Here is an 18,227-nt window from a genome sequence, read left to right on the forward strand (position 1 = left end):
TCATCATGTAACAGTGTAAAAACACGAACAGTCAAGCTTGCTAGCTTCTGTATACATCTATTCCAGCAATCATATCCATTTCTGCATTCATGCACACACCCCTCATTACCCTGTGCAGTAAGATGTCAATGTGCAAAGTTGCATTTTCACAATGCACATTGGCAATACAAGTTCCTTCGCCTGTTACTTCAATGTTGGCTAACACTGTGGCACATACACTCTTCGCCTATTGCAATCTGCAGCCACTTAGCATAGTATCTACGTTCCAGCGTGTCCAAACTTAATTTACTGTATTTGTTTATTTCTTCGTTATTTGTAAAGCCCCTAAAATCAAAAAAGACATGTACACGTCGGCACAAGACTAAAAAACAGTGGTGCGGCCAGGGAACAAACAATGATTTTATATAAGTCATTTATAACGCACCTCTATACAGGTGTTTCCAGGAGCAACTTGACAAGCAAGGGAACAACAAAAGGAAACAGAATAAATGATCTTACTAAGCCTTCTGTCATGCATATCACGCAAGTGCAACAGAAAAGGAGAGCAGAAGTTGCTGGGGGATGCAAGGGAGAGTGCAATAACAAACCTCCATTAAGTGACGCTGGGGTGCCCAGTAATAGGTAAGTGCAAATAGGCATGGCATCATGTGTTTGCAGATACAGTCCATAGTGCGTGGTTGGCCCGACACAGTGCATGGGGCTACTGGTGATAAGGCAACCTAGTCCCCATAACGTTTACCGGGTGGCCAGGTAACCAGTTAGTGCAGCAGAACGAAAACTTCAGCAGGGGAGAGACACAGAGAAAGCAGAAGCTTAAAGGAAAGTCTTCAATTACTTGCAGACCCTGAGATGGTCCTTCTCTAGTTTCAGAGAGGCAGGGAATCTGTTCCAGAGGAATTCACCACCCTGGTAGAGAAATCACCCCCACCCCCTGACTACCTACAGAAGCGCTTAACCCTCAAAGAGTTGGAGGTGCAGGAGTAAACAGCTGAACAACAATAATGCTTAAGAAGATAAACTTGCAAGTAGTGTGGTCCCTAGTTCCTAAAAGCCTTGTAAACAATACAGACAGCCTTGAAATTGATCCTTGCAGCAACCAATTGCGGCCATTGTAAAGATTTCAGGAAAGGAGATACATCATCCCTTCAGTTAAGGACAAGCACAAGTCTTGCAGTGCTGTCTGGATAAGTTGCAGAGATCAAAGAGTAGAGGCAGTGAGATTTACAAAGAGGCTGTTACAATAGTCCAGCGTAAACAAAACTATAGCTCTTATGACAGTGAGGTTCTGGGGGAAAGTGACAAAAGCAACAATATCTCTTAGTGGCTGCAGCTGGTAGTGTAGCGTCTTCAACACGTCCACAATGTGAGGACATACGGTCAGGGTCGAGTGAAATATAACACCAAGCTTTTTTTCTCACTGGAAGGCGCAGATACAGGACCCAAAGAGGACAGCTGGAGTGAAATAGGAAAAACAGTAGCAGGGGTCTAATAAAAAATATCTCAGGCTTACTGCCATTAAGGTACATATTGTTGGATGCCCACCATTCCAAATTCGCACATACACAGTCAGCAATAAGCGAGATAGGACAGAAAAGGATGCAGCACACAGCTTGAAGCTTGTCATCCGTATAACACTTAAAAGTTAGATAGCAATATAGACATTAGGTGCGATAGAGGTCCCAAGTAACGGTTGAAGACCAAGGATCAAATATACGGTCTCTGGTCTTTATGCCAATGATAGATCTGGCAGCCTTAATACGAAATTACCTGGAGTGGCCCGCGAAAGAAAGTGGGTAAAATTAAAGAGGCTGTAAATTAAAGATAGCACAGCCTACAAAGTACCATTGCTCTACACACGTTCAGCTTCTAGGTAAAAGTAAGAGGAGGACGATGAGAATGAGATAAGCGCAATAGGCCTGGGACAACATTCAATTGACTCGTACACAAGTTCACTGCAGGAACAAGGTCTTCAAAGGAGAGTCTGCACACACCAGCACTGCAGTGTCCATTTGCAGAATACTGACAGTGCATAAGATACCTTTCTGGTAACACCAATATGTAACAATATTCTTATATGTTTGAAAGTTTAGTGTACTTACAAAAGTGTCTCACAACTGTTTCCCTGCAACTATTTGTAATATTTGTATTTAGTTTTTGCTTTTTTTTATCCAGTACGTTTTTTATTTCTCCCAATGACTCAATTTCATAATACCTCATGTTACAAACACTTTTTTACTCCCACTATATTACGGACAATTACTTTATACATATTGCTACTATGGTAATTCTGGCCTTACTCCTAATATATTACCTACAATTACAATACACATACTACCACTGTAGTCATTGTGCCCAGTGCACATATTCTGGGGGGTATGGCGTGTGGCCATGCGCCCCAGAATCTAGCCACTGACTACAACACAATGAACTGCATAACAAGTATGTATCGTGCACAGTCTACTAATGAAACTCACCTCGCACCCCTGCAATCGAAATTATGTCGGCGGACACCAAAATTGACCGCTGATCCGGTGGCATTTTCAAACCCCTTTTTCACCTATAAAAGCAGCTCAACATTACATTTATTCCACTTCCCTACCATTTCTACACCCTCTTTCAGGCATCAAATAACCCCAAATGTCTTTCCCAAGCTGTCCGTTCAGAACGCTGCCCACATACGACCCCGCGGGCAGCTACAGCACCTGCCCGGACTTTTTCAACCTACAAAAATAACCCCATATCATCTTATTTCCACTCCCTCACCTTTCCCAACCCGTCTTTCCACCACCAAATGACCCAAAATGTGTTTTCCAGACATTTTCAAGTTATAAGCCATATATAACATTCAGACCCCCCTCTAATGTTGCCACCAAACTTTGCAAAATCATTAATATCTAGGTCTACAATATTTTTTGCAAACTGATGTGCAGATTTGTCAAATGTCACATTTATGAGCCTTTCAAATTTGTTGGGACCTCCCCCCCCCTCTTGACACAACAGCACCACACGATTCAGAGTCAGGTCTAGAATGAAATTCCAAAATTTCATGCAGTTTCATTGAGTGGCGCCAAAGTTATAAGCCATCCAAAAACTGCTTTTCACCAACCCTGTAATGCACAAATAGGCATAGATGCCCCACGAACATCTAATATGTTCGCGAACATCGCAGGACTGCCCCGGACTATTCGGGACATCAGGGAAGAAAAACGCCTGTTTATTGGCTTTTTGAGGCCATATCCCATCCCGTCCTCATCACCCGTCACCTCCCCTGAGATTGTTTCATTAGTTTGACAAGTGCAATGTTGTGTTTTTTAATGTGTTTTTACTGCAATGTTCGAAGACAGTGGCGTATCCAACATGGCGGGCGTGCCCCAAAAATCTTACGCACCTCACGCTCTTCACCATCCAATCAGCGAGTGGATCCCGTGTCTGCGAACATCATGCCCGCCCCTGGGCCAATCTGGGGCCCGTCCATGGACTGAAGAGGGAAGTCAGTTCGCGGACCGAAACCAGATATCACACATTTTTGTTGGGCCTACTTTTTGGTCATTTTAAAAAAAACTACTGGATGGATTTACAACAAATTTACAAAAGCACGCTTTCGGGCCCAAGCCACCGCTCCTGCCGCAAAATTGGTGAAACTCCATCCAGCGGTATGGGCTGTACACGTGAGCACATTTTCTTTTCCATTGCGTCTATGGGAAAAACCACACATTTTGGGACCCCCCCCCCAATAAATTTGCCCCCCCTTGATGAAACCTCACCAAACTTCGCAAGATGTTACGACAGGACCATATATTTGTGATTCATCCTTTTCTTTACTGGTTCCATGGTGAACAAACAGACAAGAAAACACAATTATATGGTACATTATTCACCGTAATTGTATTTCCGATGCTTGTATCTGCTAAGATTCACATGCTTTGCAAAAACGGACATCTAGTGGAAGTAGCGGAAAGGGACAGCGACAAAGCGGGACTGTAATACAGTCCCTAGTGTGATGTACCCTGTACCCATGATCCCTCGCATTTTGAGGTCCCTCAGATAATTTGTTTCTGACAAGAGGGAGTGTAAGCTGTAAGTGTGAAGTAGAGACCATTAGGTGTGAAAGATCTATGCTTTTTTCCCCAGGCACCTTATACTCCTAGAGGGGAGGAAGGGCAGGTGCATGTGAATCTAAGCAGATACTAGCATCAGAAATACGATTACGATGAGTAATGTATCCCTTCAGAGGCTCGTGGATCTGCATAGAATAACGTTTTGCATAGATTAGCGAGCAGTACTAGTAAAAGGAGGTGGGTTATTAGAAGGTAGCGCTCCAAAGAGATGTTTCAGCACTGTCTGTCCGACCTGTATATCACCCCTAGAATGTGTGTCCAGACAGTAATGTTGGGTGAAGGTGTGTACTGACTCCAGGTGGCAGCCCTACAAATGGCATCTAGAGGCACATTTGCTATGAAGGCTTAAGTTGCCCCAGTGCCTCGAGTTGAATGTGCTCATGGCTCAAAGAGTAATGTTCTCTTGAAGAAAGTAACAGAGTTGGATGCAGTTCACAATTCATTTAGAAATCGCTGCTTTAGAGATAGGGTCCCCTTCTCTTCCAGCAGCTACAGATACAAAGAAACAATGCCTTTCTGATTGACTTTGTCTTTTGAAGGTAAACCATGACAGCTCTGGGTATATCCAGTGTATGTACACTTCTCTCTGCTGAATTTGTTGGGCTTTGGAAAAATGCAGGAAGCTCTATGCTTTGATTTACATGGATTTTATAACAAAGTTACTCACTCTAGTGACTACCTTACTCCTAGTCCATAGTCCCCTTTCCTCCATACTTTCGGGACATTCCGTCCTGTGGGACGGGACCGGAGCACTTTTGTAAAAAAGTATCAAATTGAAAAATATGTCCGCCTTCTCTTTTTACGCGGGGTACCGCACGCGTTCGTAAGCCCGCCCTCCTTAGCTCCGCCCCGCGCATCGCCCTTCAGTCCTTTTCTATCGCCAGGTCTGAGACCATTTAAGCAATAGAGGATACTTAGTAGAGGGGACGGCGGGCGGGCGTATGGAGGAAAGGGGACTATGAACTAGGAGTAAGGTAGTCACTACGGTGAATAACTTTGTTATACTCCTATGTCCCGTCCCCTTTCCTCTTTTGGGAGATTACCAAGCACTCCTCACAGGAAAATGGGTGGATGGAACTCCTTTACTGAAAGAGGTTTTTAAGAACTGCCTGCCCAAACTGAGCATCGGCTCTGGAGCTCAGGTCTAAGCAGTAATGCTTACAAAAAGCTGATGGGGAAGCCCACATAGCTGCTGTGGCAATGGTTTCGCAGGCAACATATTTCTGGAAGGCAACAGCAGCCGCCTTGCCCCGCACCAGATGGGCATGAATTCCCTTTGGAGGCTGAAGGCCCTGAATGGCATACGCCTCTGAAATACAGGGACCAATCCATCGGGAGATAGTTGCTTTAGAGGCTGGCTTTCCTTTCAGGGCTCCTAAGGTCACAAAGAGCTAGGAAGAGCTCCTCAGTTTAGATGTTCTGTCCAAATAAAACTTTAGGGCTTGTCTGACATCCAAATTATGCAATACCCACTCGGCAGGCTGGTCTGCAAAGAAAACAGGTAAGGAAATAGACTGGTTCAGATGAAAATCTGATACCACCTTTGGAAGAAAAGAGGGATTGGTCCAGAGAGCAACCTTATCCTTGTGAAAGGTGAGGAATGGATGTTCTACAGACAAGGCCTGAAGCTTGCTTTACACGCCTTGCTGAAGTCACCGCAATCAGAAAAGCCATTTTCCATGAAAGGAACATCAAGTCCACCGTAGCCATGGGCTCAAAAGGTTTATGGCATAAGGCAGTGAGGACCACATTCAGTTCCCACTTTGGATGCGGGTTGCACACAGGTGGATAAATATGCAGTAGACCTGCAAAATGTCTTTTAATGACAGGGTTTGTCAATGAAAAAGAGCAAGAGTCTGTGGACAGGTAAGGGGCGATAGCCGACAAATAATTCCTACAAGAAAATACATGTATGCCTGAAGTTGCCAGATAAGAAACGAATTGCAGGACTGTGTCGATGGTAGCTTCTCTGGTTTTCAGCTGCTTTGCACACCAGTGACAGAAACTGAGCCATTTGCTCCTATACTGAGACCTTGTCGAAGGTTTTCTAGCCGCCTGGATAATTTGCATATTATCCGCGGACAAGTTGAAACTTTCTAAATATTTGAACTCAGGCACCAGGCTGCCAAGCTGAATGATTGTGGGCAGGGGTGTCACATCTGCTGATCGCTCTGGTGAAGCAGGTCGGGAATCAGCGGAAGCCTGACCGGTGAGCAGACTGACAGATGCTGAAGCTACGAAAAACAGAATCTGGCTGGCCACCATCGGGCTATGAACAGGAGAGTGCAATTCGACGTGTTCCTGAGCTTGCATAGCACCCGGTGAATCAGAGGAAGAGGCTGGAAGGCGTAGGCCCTCATGTTGTGCCACAGAATCTCGAGAGCATCCCCCAGGGAAGAAGCTCTGAGCCCATTCCTGGAAGCATAAAGAGTAAGTTTCCTGTTTGATGACATCGCAAACAGGTCCACTTCTGGAGTGCCCCAATGGCGAAAAAAAGGTCGGAGAGTGATCTCCGTGTTCAGCTCCCACTCGTAGCTGACCACCGCTCGCCGGCTGAGAGAGCCTGCAGTCACATTCAGCTGGCCCGGAATGTGCACAGCCAGCAGCCAAACACTGTGCTGAATGGCCCATTCCCAGATCTGAATGGCTAGATCTACAAGGTCCTGGTACCCCTTTCTTTTTGATGTAAAACATGGATACCACATTGTCTGAGCGGATGCAGACCACATTGTTCACAATCACCTTTTGAAAGCTTTCAGCGCCAAGAAAATTGCCAGAAGCTCCAGATAATTTATGTGAAATTGTCTGTCCTGTGGCGACCAGGGGTCGAAAACCTGAAGATGATCCATCGTCGCGCCCCACCCGATAAGGGAGGAGTCCGTTGTAATGGTCGTTTGAGAGGAGGGCTCCTGAAAAGGAGCACCCCCCCGACAAGATTGCTGGAAGATGACCACCATAGGAGATCTGTCATCATGCAGGGCTGGACCGGAATCATTTTGGAGTCCTGGTCCACTGCCTGAAGCCAAGAACTCCGAAGAGCCATCTGCGTGAGTCGCATTTTGAGATGAGCAAGGGGAAGAGCAAGCACGCACTAGGCCATGAGGCCTAGAAGCCTCTGGAACCACCAGGCCGACATGCTCTCTGACTGAATGAAGACTTGACATGTGGTTAACAGATCCGCCATCCTGTCCACAGTCACGTACACTCTCCAGTCAATCGTGTTCCAACGGAACACTAGGAAAATCAGGTCCTGAGAGATCATCATGGATGATTTCTGCCAGTTCACCGAAAGGCCTAAGCCCGAAAAGGAGCTGAAGGAGAGAATGAAGATTGCTTGAGGCTTTCACTGGCCAGGGGCTGCGCAGAAGCCAGTCGTCCAAATATGGATACACATGAATACCCTGTAGCCGTAGAAAAGCCGCAATGACCGACATCATCTTCATGAAGACACGCAGCGCTGAGCTGAGACCAAAAGGGAGCACTCTGAATTGGAAGTGCTTCTCTCCCAGAGAGAACCGCAGATATTTCCGATGCGGGCTCCAGATCAGGATATGCATATACGCGTCCTGAAAGTCCACAACACTAAGCCGGTCGCCCTTCTGAAGAGAGGACTTTATTTGGCAGGGCGTGATCAACTTGAATTTGTCTTAGGGAAGCAAAAGGTTGAACTGGGAAAGGTCTAGAATGGTGCGCAGGCCAGCCTGGTTGGGTTTGGGCACCGTAAACAGACGAGAGTATTAGCCATCCCCATCGTTCCACTAGGGGAACAGGATCCAACGCCTTGAGGTCTAGAAGCTTCTCGACCTCGGCTCTGAGGGAGGGCGTCCCCGACTGCTGAAAGGGAGGATTGAAGAGTGGGGTAGGGGGAGGGGCAAGCAGAAGCCCGCCCGAGCCATGGATAAAACTCACCGGTCTTCGGTGATGGCTTGCCACGGCTCCAGATGACACGAGATTCGTCCTCCCACCAAGAGAAAAACCAACCTTGTTGCTGTCTCCGACGGGAGTTACCTCTCGGCAGATCAGTCTTACGAGACCTGCGGTCCTGGAAACCTCTGCAGCCCGAGGAGGACCGAGACTGGGATCCAGATATCTGAGCGTTGACTGGGGGCTTCACTAGCACTGACAGCGACTTGGCAGTTTGCGTGCTCGCCTTACTCTTTGTAAGCTCTTCATCCGTTGAAAAATGAAACAAATCTTTGCCATCAAAAGGCAGGTCCAGAACTTTATTTTGGACTGTCTTCGAAAACTTTGTTGCATGAAGCAAGCTTGACAAGAGGTGTCCACCCCCAACATGAGGCCTCGAGCTGAGGTGTCGACATGGTGCGCAGCAGCCTGCAGCATATCCTGCACCAAATCCCTGGCATCTGACAAACCGCCCTTATAGTCTTCAAGCCTGTCCCCAGGAATGAACTCCTGGAAGTATGCTAGGTCCCTCAGCAGTTTCATATTCCCCGCCACCAAAATGAGCTCTGCGGTCGCAGAGGCCGGCTTGGATTGCAGAGTGGCGGCCGCAACCTCTGTCGAGGAAGGGAGCGGACATGACGCCAAGGCTACTTCCTCGGAGGTGTGAAGCCTGTAACGGGTGTCAATTCTCCTATTCATATGTAGCCCAGTGTGGGGTTTATCCCAGACTTTGCAGGCCTTGGCCAGATTGTCCTATTGAAGGAACAGGCCGTTGTGTGCTCCTGTGGAGACAAGGCGAGTGCCCCCCGAAAGCCCCCCTTCCTGCGGAGCCGGTGCCTCAGGTACTGGTATGTCAAGGAGTGACATGTCCAGAACCGGGTCGTGAAATGCTCTGGAAGAGCGGGGCTGGTCCTCACTATTCTGGTCTGCCTGAGGGTCATCCAGAACGTCAGGATCGGCCGGTTGCTCTGCGACTGGCATCAAATTGACTTTTTCCTCTGCTGGAGTCTTGTCAACCGGAGACAACAGAGGGAGGGGCGGAAGAGGTGGAGGCAGGCCAGGAGGTAGAGGTGGTACCGCTGCCGGAGCGACAGGTGCCGTGAGTGGAACTGCTGGGGCAGGATGCGGCACCAGAGGGCAGATCTCCGTAAAAAGGTCTACAAAGTACTCCCTCATGGGATCAGTGTTCATAAGAGTCTGAAACTTCCCAAAAAAGGCATCCTCTGCCGAAACATTAGGAACCAGGAAGGGCAGAGGCTGCCAAGATGGCCCGCCACCAACAGGGTCTACATAGATCAGAGGGGCAGAAGCAGGAGGAAGCGCGACCGTATGCGCTTGTGGCATCCGAGCGAGCCAATCATATGAAGGGCAGAACGGATTCACACCGTCCCGTGGACCAGGTTGTTCACCAAAAAGAAGGCTCCAAACACCTGCTGTCGATAGCGTGGGTGTGAGGGAAGAATCCAAACTGGCCGCCGTAGACCACGCCGGAAGGCCTGCCATTTTGTGAGCAACTGAGGAGAACTCCGTCACATGTGTGGGTGAGGCAGATGGCTCCACAGACTGGTCAAGGGACTTGATCGAAACTTTAGCCTTGACACAAGGATCCTCGGCAGAGCCGATACAATGGGGCCTGGGATGCTTACTGGACATCCTGTCATGACCCTTTCCGTTAGCCTCCAAGAGAGGAACCTCGGCCAAGCCGGTAACAGAGGAGAAACGGTCAGCGACCTCTCCCTGTGCCCCCTCAACAGAACTGGTAACACTGCGAGCACGGGAAAGTTGAGGAATCCACCTCACAGACAAGACCTTAACAGGTCTCTCAGTTCTGTTGGTCCACACCTTAGCCTCGATAAGAGGAACCTCGGAACAGAGTCCGGTCTTAATAGCTCCCCGAGAGGGGCCTCAAACCATTGTTTGGTACAGAAAGCCTCAAAGGAGGCCTCAGGGTGCACCCCGGTGTCTGTGTGGGAAGCGCCAAACAAGTAGACCTTGGAGCGAACTCCGGTACCCAACGCCTCAGCACAACTAGGCTGGCTATTAGCACCTGAATGGTGAACCTCGGATCGTGATGCGGTATCGGCAGGCCCCTCCCAGGCACCCCAGGAGAAACCCTGATAGCAGAGCTTTTGCAGCCACTCACGGACCTTGAGGACCACGGGAAGGAGTCCCCCGGCCGGGGTGCCCTGAAAAGTAAGGAACTTACCGGGTGTCTTTTCTTTCCGTCGATGAAGAGTTAAAAATGCGTTGGAGGAACTCTCTGGAAGATCTCCTCCCACGGACGAAGACGAGGTTGAAGTGCCCGGACCGAAAGGGAATCGCAGTAGAAACAAGAGTCCCAACGGTGATCCGGTCCCAGACACTCCAAACAGAGAGAATGGGGATCCGCCCTCGCGAAGCGACGTTCGCAAGAGGAACAAGTGACAAATCCCAAACGATCCAGCATAGACGGAGGACTACGCGACGGCAGAACCGGAGAAAGAGAGGACAACAGGAAAAAAGTCTTCCCGGCGATGCAAGTGCGTCCAGTTTCGACCGCGCAAAGAAAATGACTGAAGGGCGATGCGTGGGGCAGAGATAAGGAGGGCTGCGTGCGGTACCCTGCGTAAAAAGAGAAGGACAGATTTTTCAATTTTATGCTTTTTTACAAAAAGTGGTCCGGTCCGGTCACACAGGACGGAATGTCCCAAAAGTATGGAGGAAAAGGGACGGGACGTAGGAGTATATGAATTTCGGTGGGCAGCAAGGATGTGTGCGTATCACCACCTTGTCCTTGTGTATAACTATGAAGGGGTCTTGTACTGACAGAGCTTGTAGTTCACTAGCACTTCTGATAGAAGTAGCAGCTATTATGAAGGCCGTTTTGTATGTAAGGTGTTTAAGGCTGGCTTTGTGCATAGGCTCGAAGGGAGCCCCTATGGGCCTTGCGAGTACGACATTGCGGTCACAGCCGGGAGTAGGATTAGAGAAGGGAGGGTACAGCTTTTTGACACTCTCCATGAAAGCCTTAACTACGGGCACCTTCCACCATGACATTTTATTCTGAGACGTGGTATAGGCAGAGAGAGCTGCTAGGTCTACTTTGAGTGAGTTAAAGACTAATCCTGAGTCAAGCAAGTAGAGCAAGTAGTTGACTATATTGGTCAGTGAACAATCAGCTGGATTGAGAGACCGATTCCTGAACCATAACACCTTCCACCATTTCCATTTATTAAAATAGCAGTGCCTTGTGTTAGGCTTGTGTTAGGCTTGCGTGCCTCCTTGAGCATTTCCATATACCTTCGGTCTAGGTTAAGGTGACCAAATTCTATGACCTCAGGAGCCAAGCTGCTAAGTTCAGCTTCTGAGGGCATGGGTGCAGAGTTGTTCCCTGATCCTGGGCCAACAGGTTGTCCGTGCAGGGTTATTTCATGGGAAGACACAGGGACATCATTTGTAGGTGTGAGAACCATAAGAGGAAAAAACAATGAGGAGATCCCAAACGTCCACAAGTGTGGAATCCTACCTTTAATTTGGGAGAGTTAAAGGATTAGCAATATAAGAAAGGTAGGAAAGGGGAATTGTCAACAGTCACTTATTCTCTAAGTGATAAATTCACATTTAGAAAAGAAATAAAAAAAACTTTAATAGTAATTATTTTAAGTTAAACATTGTACATATATAGATACACAAAAAATTTCATTTTCGAACACTCTAAAATGCATGCATGGTCAAAACCTTTACAAAGACTAATTAAGACTCATAGTTCTAAAAAAATTAGGAGCATATGGTGGTCTAGCTGTTAGTATTTAACCTAAGCTTTGGGTCCTGTAATTTATCGTAGGGTATTAGATCTTGTTAGATCTCTAGCTATTTCTGTGCAATCTAGTTAGACTCATAGATTGCCAACTCAACATGTTTCAGTCCTCTATATCGGGTGTAGGGACTTTCTTCAGGAGTAGTCTTAAACATCCATATTGAGTGATCAGGCAGATGGTCTGGAATCTTCTTTAGATGAAGAGTCTTTAGTTAAAAAGAGAGGTGACTGTTGACAAAACCAGAAAACCAGAGTCAATATTATATAGTATTCTGGTAACACAATTTAGGGTGTTATGAAGCGGAATTAGATAGATAAATTACCTTTCCGTTCTTGTGTAGGGGCTCCCTTTGTTGGTAGAGATAAATCCACATATGTTGGACACGTTCTCTTGGGGGAATATGTATTATTCCTTAGGTACCTGAAATGGGTTAAATAAGGGAGTCATTAGATCCGTTTTTCTCTTTGGGTCGTGATTTGCCAAAGGCCTAGGTACACAACCTAATGTTGATTTAGTGGCCATGATGTAATTGGCGTATATTGCCTTTCATTCCTACCTTTTCAGGCGTGGGTAGGGTATTTCTTTCTAGTCTCTAACGGACGCTTGGAAAGTCGTCGCTGCGGGGCGGGCCATTTGATTTTCAAAACTCGTGTGCGGCGTCTAGAGGGTCGAAAGTACCTATTAGTTATGCCGTTGTATTGAATGTTATGATGCGGAAACCTGTTGTTATTATAAAACTGTTTACCTTTGTTTCGCGGCAAGATTGCGTGTTTGTGCCCTTTCCTGGTCAATCCCTTGTTCCTGACTTGTGGAGGGTGTTCTCCTGGGCGGTCTGGTTGATGAGCCGCCGAACGTCTGTTGGTGCCGTTGGGAAACCTGAGTAGGCTGCCATGTTGGGTGTATAAATACATTAGTGCCTAGTTCTCTGTGTTAGTCCTTCTTTTGTGGTGTTGTAACGTCCTACGAGGATAGCTGGCTAGTGTCTTATTTTACTGGCAATCAGGTTCGGTGTAGTGAGAAACATTAGTAGATCTCTAGCAAAGTAGTTCTATTGGATGTCGTTTTTTCCAAATAATTCAGAAATGAGTATTTAGATTTTAAGCCATTCAATGGACTCGTTAAGTCCTTTCTTATCACTTTGTGTTATAAAGATGAGTCTTTGTTCTTTTTTAAGAAGAATTCTACTTTTAGTATGGTGATCGTTCCCTTTGATCATTAGCAATACGGTCCATTTGAAATCTTCGTATCCGTGTTTGGCTTCTGAAAAATGTTTTACTAGAGGGGCATTTACTGTTTTGTTCTTAAGACAGCTTTTGTGTTCTTGCATTCTTACTTTTACTTTTCTGTTTGTTTTTCCTATATAATGTTTGTTGCAGGGGCAGGTAATCATATAGAGGACATATTCCGAATTACAATTTGTGAACTTTTTTTGTTTCCACATTTCTGGTAGTCCTATATCTACTTCTTTAGTTTTTTGTGTTTGTTTACACATCATACATTGACCGCATGGATAATGGCCCACAATTGGGTCGTAGCCCCAAATTTGTGTGAGGCTTGGCGTAGAGGGTCTAATAGTCTTTAGTTTGCTATTGCTCACTCTGTTACCTATAGTGGCTGATTTTTTATATGCAAACATAGGTATTGGTATAGATGAATTGCCCTTTTCAAAGATTTTCCATTGTTTCTTAACTATTTGATTGATTTTGAGACTCAAGTTAGTGAAGGTATTCACACATACAAGGCGATCGTTGGTAGGTTGTTTACACTTATCTTCCAATAAGGCGTCGCGGTTGTTATTGAATGCTCTCTTTGCGGATTTCCTCACTAGTTTTTTAGGATACCCTCTTTGTCTAAGTTTTGCAGCTAGATTCTCGGCTTCTTTTTCAAATGCTGGTTTTTGGCTGCTATTCCTTTTTAGACGTAAAAATTGGCCATAGGGTAAATTGTCTCTTAAATGTTTAACGTGATGGCTTTCGTAATGTAACAGGGAATTTTTCTCTGTGGGTTTGTGGAAAGGTTTCATTAGTAGTCGGCCTTCTTCATGATAGATAGTAAGGTCTAAGAAGTCGATCGAGTATTTTTGGTTTTGTCAACAGTCACCTCTCTTTTTAACTAAAGACTCTTCATCTAAAGAAGATTCCAGACCATCTGCCTGATCACTCAATATGGATGTTTAAGACTACTCCTGAAGAAAGTCCCTACACCCGATATAGAGGACTGAAACATGTTGAGTTGGCAATCTATGAGTCTAACTAGATTGCACAGAAATAGCTAGAGATCTAACAAGATCTAATACCCTACGATAAATTACAGGACCCAAAGCTTAGGTTAAATACTAACAGCTAGACCACCATATGCTCCTAATTTTTTTAGAACTATGAGTCTTAATTAGTCTTTGTAAAGGTTTTGACCATGCATGCATTTTAGAGTGTTCGAAAATGAAATTTTTTGTGTATCTATATATGTACAATGTTTAACTTAAAATAATTACTATTAAAGTTTTTTTTATTTCTTTTCTAAATGTGAATTTATCACTTAGAGAATAAGTGACTGTTGACAATTCCCCTTTCCTACCTTTCTTATATTGCTAATCCTGGTGTGAGAACCATGTCTGGCGAGCCCACATTGGAGCTATTAAGTGCAGTATTACTTCTTCCCGGTGTAGCTTGTGGAATCTTTTGTTGATCAGAGGTGTCAGTGGGGAAAAGCATATGCAAATTTCCCTGACCAGTTCATTAGAAATGTATTCCCCTTTGATCCTTTCTGGGGAAACCTGGACATGTAATCTTGGCATTGCACATTTTTCAGGGTTGCAAAAAGGGCTATCTCTGGGAACCCCCAGGTTCAGAAGACGCTGTTTAGCAGACTGTGTTTAGTTGTCATTCGTGATCTAAGGGTAGTATTGTACTCCTGCTTAGTACATCTGCCAGAGAACTGCATTCCCCTGGAACATGTTGTGCCACTAGGAACATGCTGTGATGTAGTGCCCATCGCCAGATGTTCTGGGCTAGTTTGGACAGCCCTGGAGAAAGTGTACCCCCCCTGTTGGTTTACGTAAAACATGGCCGTGGTACTGTCCTTCAGGACATAGACAGTCTTGTGCGCTAGCTGAGGCATGAAGTGCTTTGAGAATCGCTAGTAGCTCAAGAAAGTTGATGTGCTTCCTGGTTAGCACCTGTGTCCACAGGCCATGTGATGCAGGAAGTGATCGCCCCGCCCAGACATTGTTTATGTTTGTTTGTTTATTAATTTGTAGGGTGCACCAAACCCTTAGGTAACTGGGAGCAACAGAATACAAAGGATACGTATAGCTTAGTTACAGGAATAGGATAGATAACAATAAAGTACATACGTGAATAGTTACATAGTCAGAATAAAGTACAATAGGTGGCTGAGTACCAAAGGTACGAAGGACACAGGTTTCAGGTGTCATGAGCACTGCTCCCGAGAAGCCAAGTCAAGCCCAGCATCCCCGGAAGCAGGCTCACGACCCTCGTCCCCGGCTCCAGCAAACCCCTATTGGGGCCCTTTGGACCATGTCCTGGCGCCTCTGGCGCCAGGCTCATAAGGAACCTCAGTCCCGGCGCCAGGGGCGCAGGGCTCATAATTCTTGCAAAGGTGCTTGGGTGGACCTACCTGTAGCAGACCATGCTGCATACTCACCTTTGCAAATGCTGGCAGGATGAAGTCCCCAGCCTTCTGCTGGGAGGAACTATTCCCTGAACTGGGACTACTTTCTTACCTGGGTGGGGCTGGTGCCACTCCTTAGCTCTGGAACACAGGAACTCTTTTACCTGGGCGAGGCTGAGGAAGAAGACACCCAATCACTCCAACACTATTTAAACCACACCCGATTGGGAAAACGTGCTTCGCGTTATTCTGCATCTGCAGCAGGACGCTCACCGAGTCAGCTCCAGCATTCCAGTGACATCTCCAGCTTCAGCTCAGCAACCTGTGGAAGAAAGACACGAGCACTATACTTACCATCCAGGAATCCAGACACCGGCAGAACCTGCAAGCAAAAGAAACATACGGTTAGCAAGTTGCAACACGTTCGCAGCCGCGCTCGCTTACCTGATCCATCTGTGCTTTCACGGATTCTTCGCGGCCTTCTCTTCAGCAGCCTAACGGCACCTGTAAAGACAAAGAACATTATTAAGTAGGAATCGGGTGAAGGCGGCGGCATTTACTATTCTTACCTGCTTTTCTGCGCGTATTACGATCTCTTCAACCGCAGCAGCCCGGCACCTGAAAACAAGAAAAGACATTATTTCAGTGCCATTAAAGACTGCAAGAAAGCCTAACACTTACGTGTTTCCCCACGTGCATCCGCGACTGGGAAAACGTCCGCAAGGTCCCGACACCTGCAAATAAGAAAAGAACATTGTTAGAGGTGCTATAATAAGGTCACAGATCATAATACTCACGTACTTCACGTGCAACGGCAACGGACAAACAACGCCCGCAACATCTCAAGACCTGAAAACAGAAAACAAGGGACATTATTGAGGTGTTATTGAAATTCCCATACCTACGTACTACCGCACGTGTTGCGCTCTCAGTGACCACGCCCTCAGCATCCAGGCACCTGAAAAAGACAATGCAAAGACTTCATTAAAGGTGCCCATCTCTTCAAGACTATAAACTCTTTATACGTACTGGCATCCGCTCGTGCAGTAACGGCGGCATCACCTTTTGGCATCTCAGCACCTGTGCCACTTCTAAGGCCACAAAAGACTTTGAGGACCTCCAGTGACGTAACTGGAACCCACGCACCCCTGCATAAGTCGCAGGATGGAGAGCCCAGCATTTATATGCCTAAGGTGAGAGCTCACCAGGACATTGGACTTTCGGAGAGTTGGCGATTAGTGAGGAGGAAGTCCAGCCTAACGGTCACTAACCCTTTTTTCTTACGCCTGCAGAAACCTTACCCTGCAAGTCAGACGGTCAATAAGAGGAAGCCCAGTCCAGAGAGCCATCCGAGCTCTACGCTTCTCAATTGAAGAGACTATAACAGTTCAGCCGGGACCAGCACCTCCGTGGGAATCAGGTGAGCGTTACAGAACGCAAAGCCCTCCAATAACCTCCTACCCAGGCGCTATGGAAACTTCCGACACTGATCAACTGGCCCAGTTACTAGGGGAATTAAGAGCTGAAGTACATGCTGCCCGCCAGGAAACGAATGCCCTGAGGAGGGAATTGATTATGTCCAAAGAACGAACTGATGACCTCGCCAGACAGTTATTACAAACACAAGCGGGGCAAACCCCTCTACCTAATTCAGGAGGGACCTATACCCCGGCGGTTTCAGCCAATCCTGTTCAAATCAATCTGCCCGGAATGTGCCTTTGGCTCCGCCCGAACGCTTCTCTGGTGACCCTAAGAGGTTTGCGGTGTTCATAAATCAGTGCCGATTGCACTTTCTTTGTAGACCAGCTGCTTTTCCGACTGATCAGACTAAAGTAGCCTTTGTGCTTTCGTATCTTAGCGGCAGCGCCGCTGATTGGTCGATCCCTCTGGTTACACAGGATGACCCGATTCTTCGCAATTTCCAGGCCTTCCAGGCCAATATGGAAAGACTTTTCTCAAGACATTCCCAGGGGCAGGCCCTGGACAACAAACTCCTTTCCCTACGGCAGGGCAATCAGGATCTTCTGGCTTATATTGCGTCATTTAACAGACTAATCGTAGAAACCAGATGGCCCGAGGACAAGAGGATCACGCTTTTCCACAGGGGTTTGCGTGGCAAACTCAAAGACGTCCTAGCCCAGGTCGTGAATCCCCCTCAAGATTGTTCAGAGTACATTGATTTAGTGGTCCAATTGGATCACAGACTACAAAACAGAAAGGCAGACCGCTCCAGGTTCGAAACTCGAGTATTCTCTAAGCCACTAACTCACACCAAAGGAGTTGAAGCCGTAGAACCTATGCAAATAGGGGTCGTAAAGGGTCCCCTAACCCAGAAAGAACGCGACAGGAGATGACAATTGCAGCTATGTCTCTATTGTGGAAATTCAGGACATTTCCTCTGAGATTGCCCGGTGAAACCTCCGAAGAAGACAGTGGGAGCTTCTGATAAGAATTCCGAAAAGCCCGAGCCGGGAAACGACCTCGCCCGACAAGTGTAGAGGTCCGCTTGCCGAGCGTAAAAACCAGTTCTTTGACCTCGCACTTCATAATGTCAATGGGCTTCATAAATCCAGAACAACCGGATCGTTTGCATGCCATTAAAGCATACATTGATAGCGGAGCGATTGGAAATTATGTAGACCGCGAGATGGCTTCCAGGATGAACCTACCCCTTTGTCCTAAGGTAATTAAAGACGTCATTACCACAGTGGATGGTACGGAAATAGCCTCCGGACCGGTAACCCATACCACCACAGAAGTGACGTTATTAGGCCAAGAT

This window comes from Ambystoma mexicanum, chromosome 14, assembly GCF_040938575.1.
Source record: "Ambystoma mexicanum isolate Mex_15411 chromosome 14, UKY_AmexF1_1, whole genome shotgun sequence".
In the NCBI taxonomy this organism is placed as follows: domain Eukaryota; kingdom Metazoa; phylum Chordata; class Amphibia; order Caudata; family Ambystomatidae; genus Ambystoma; species Ambystoma mexicanum.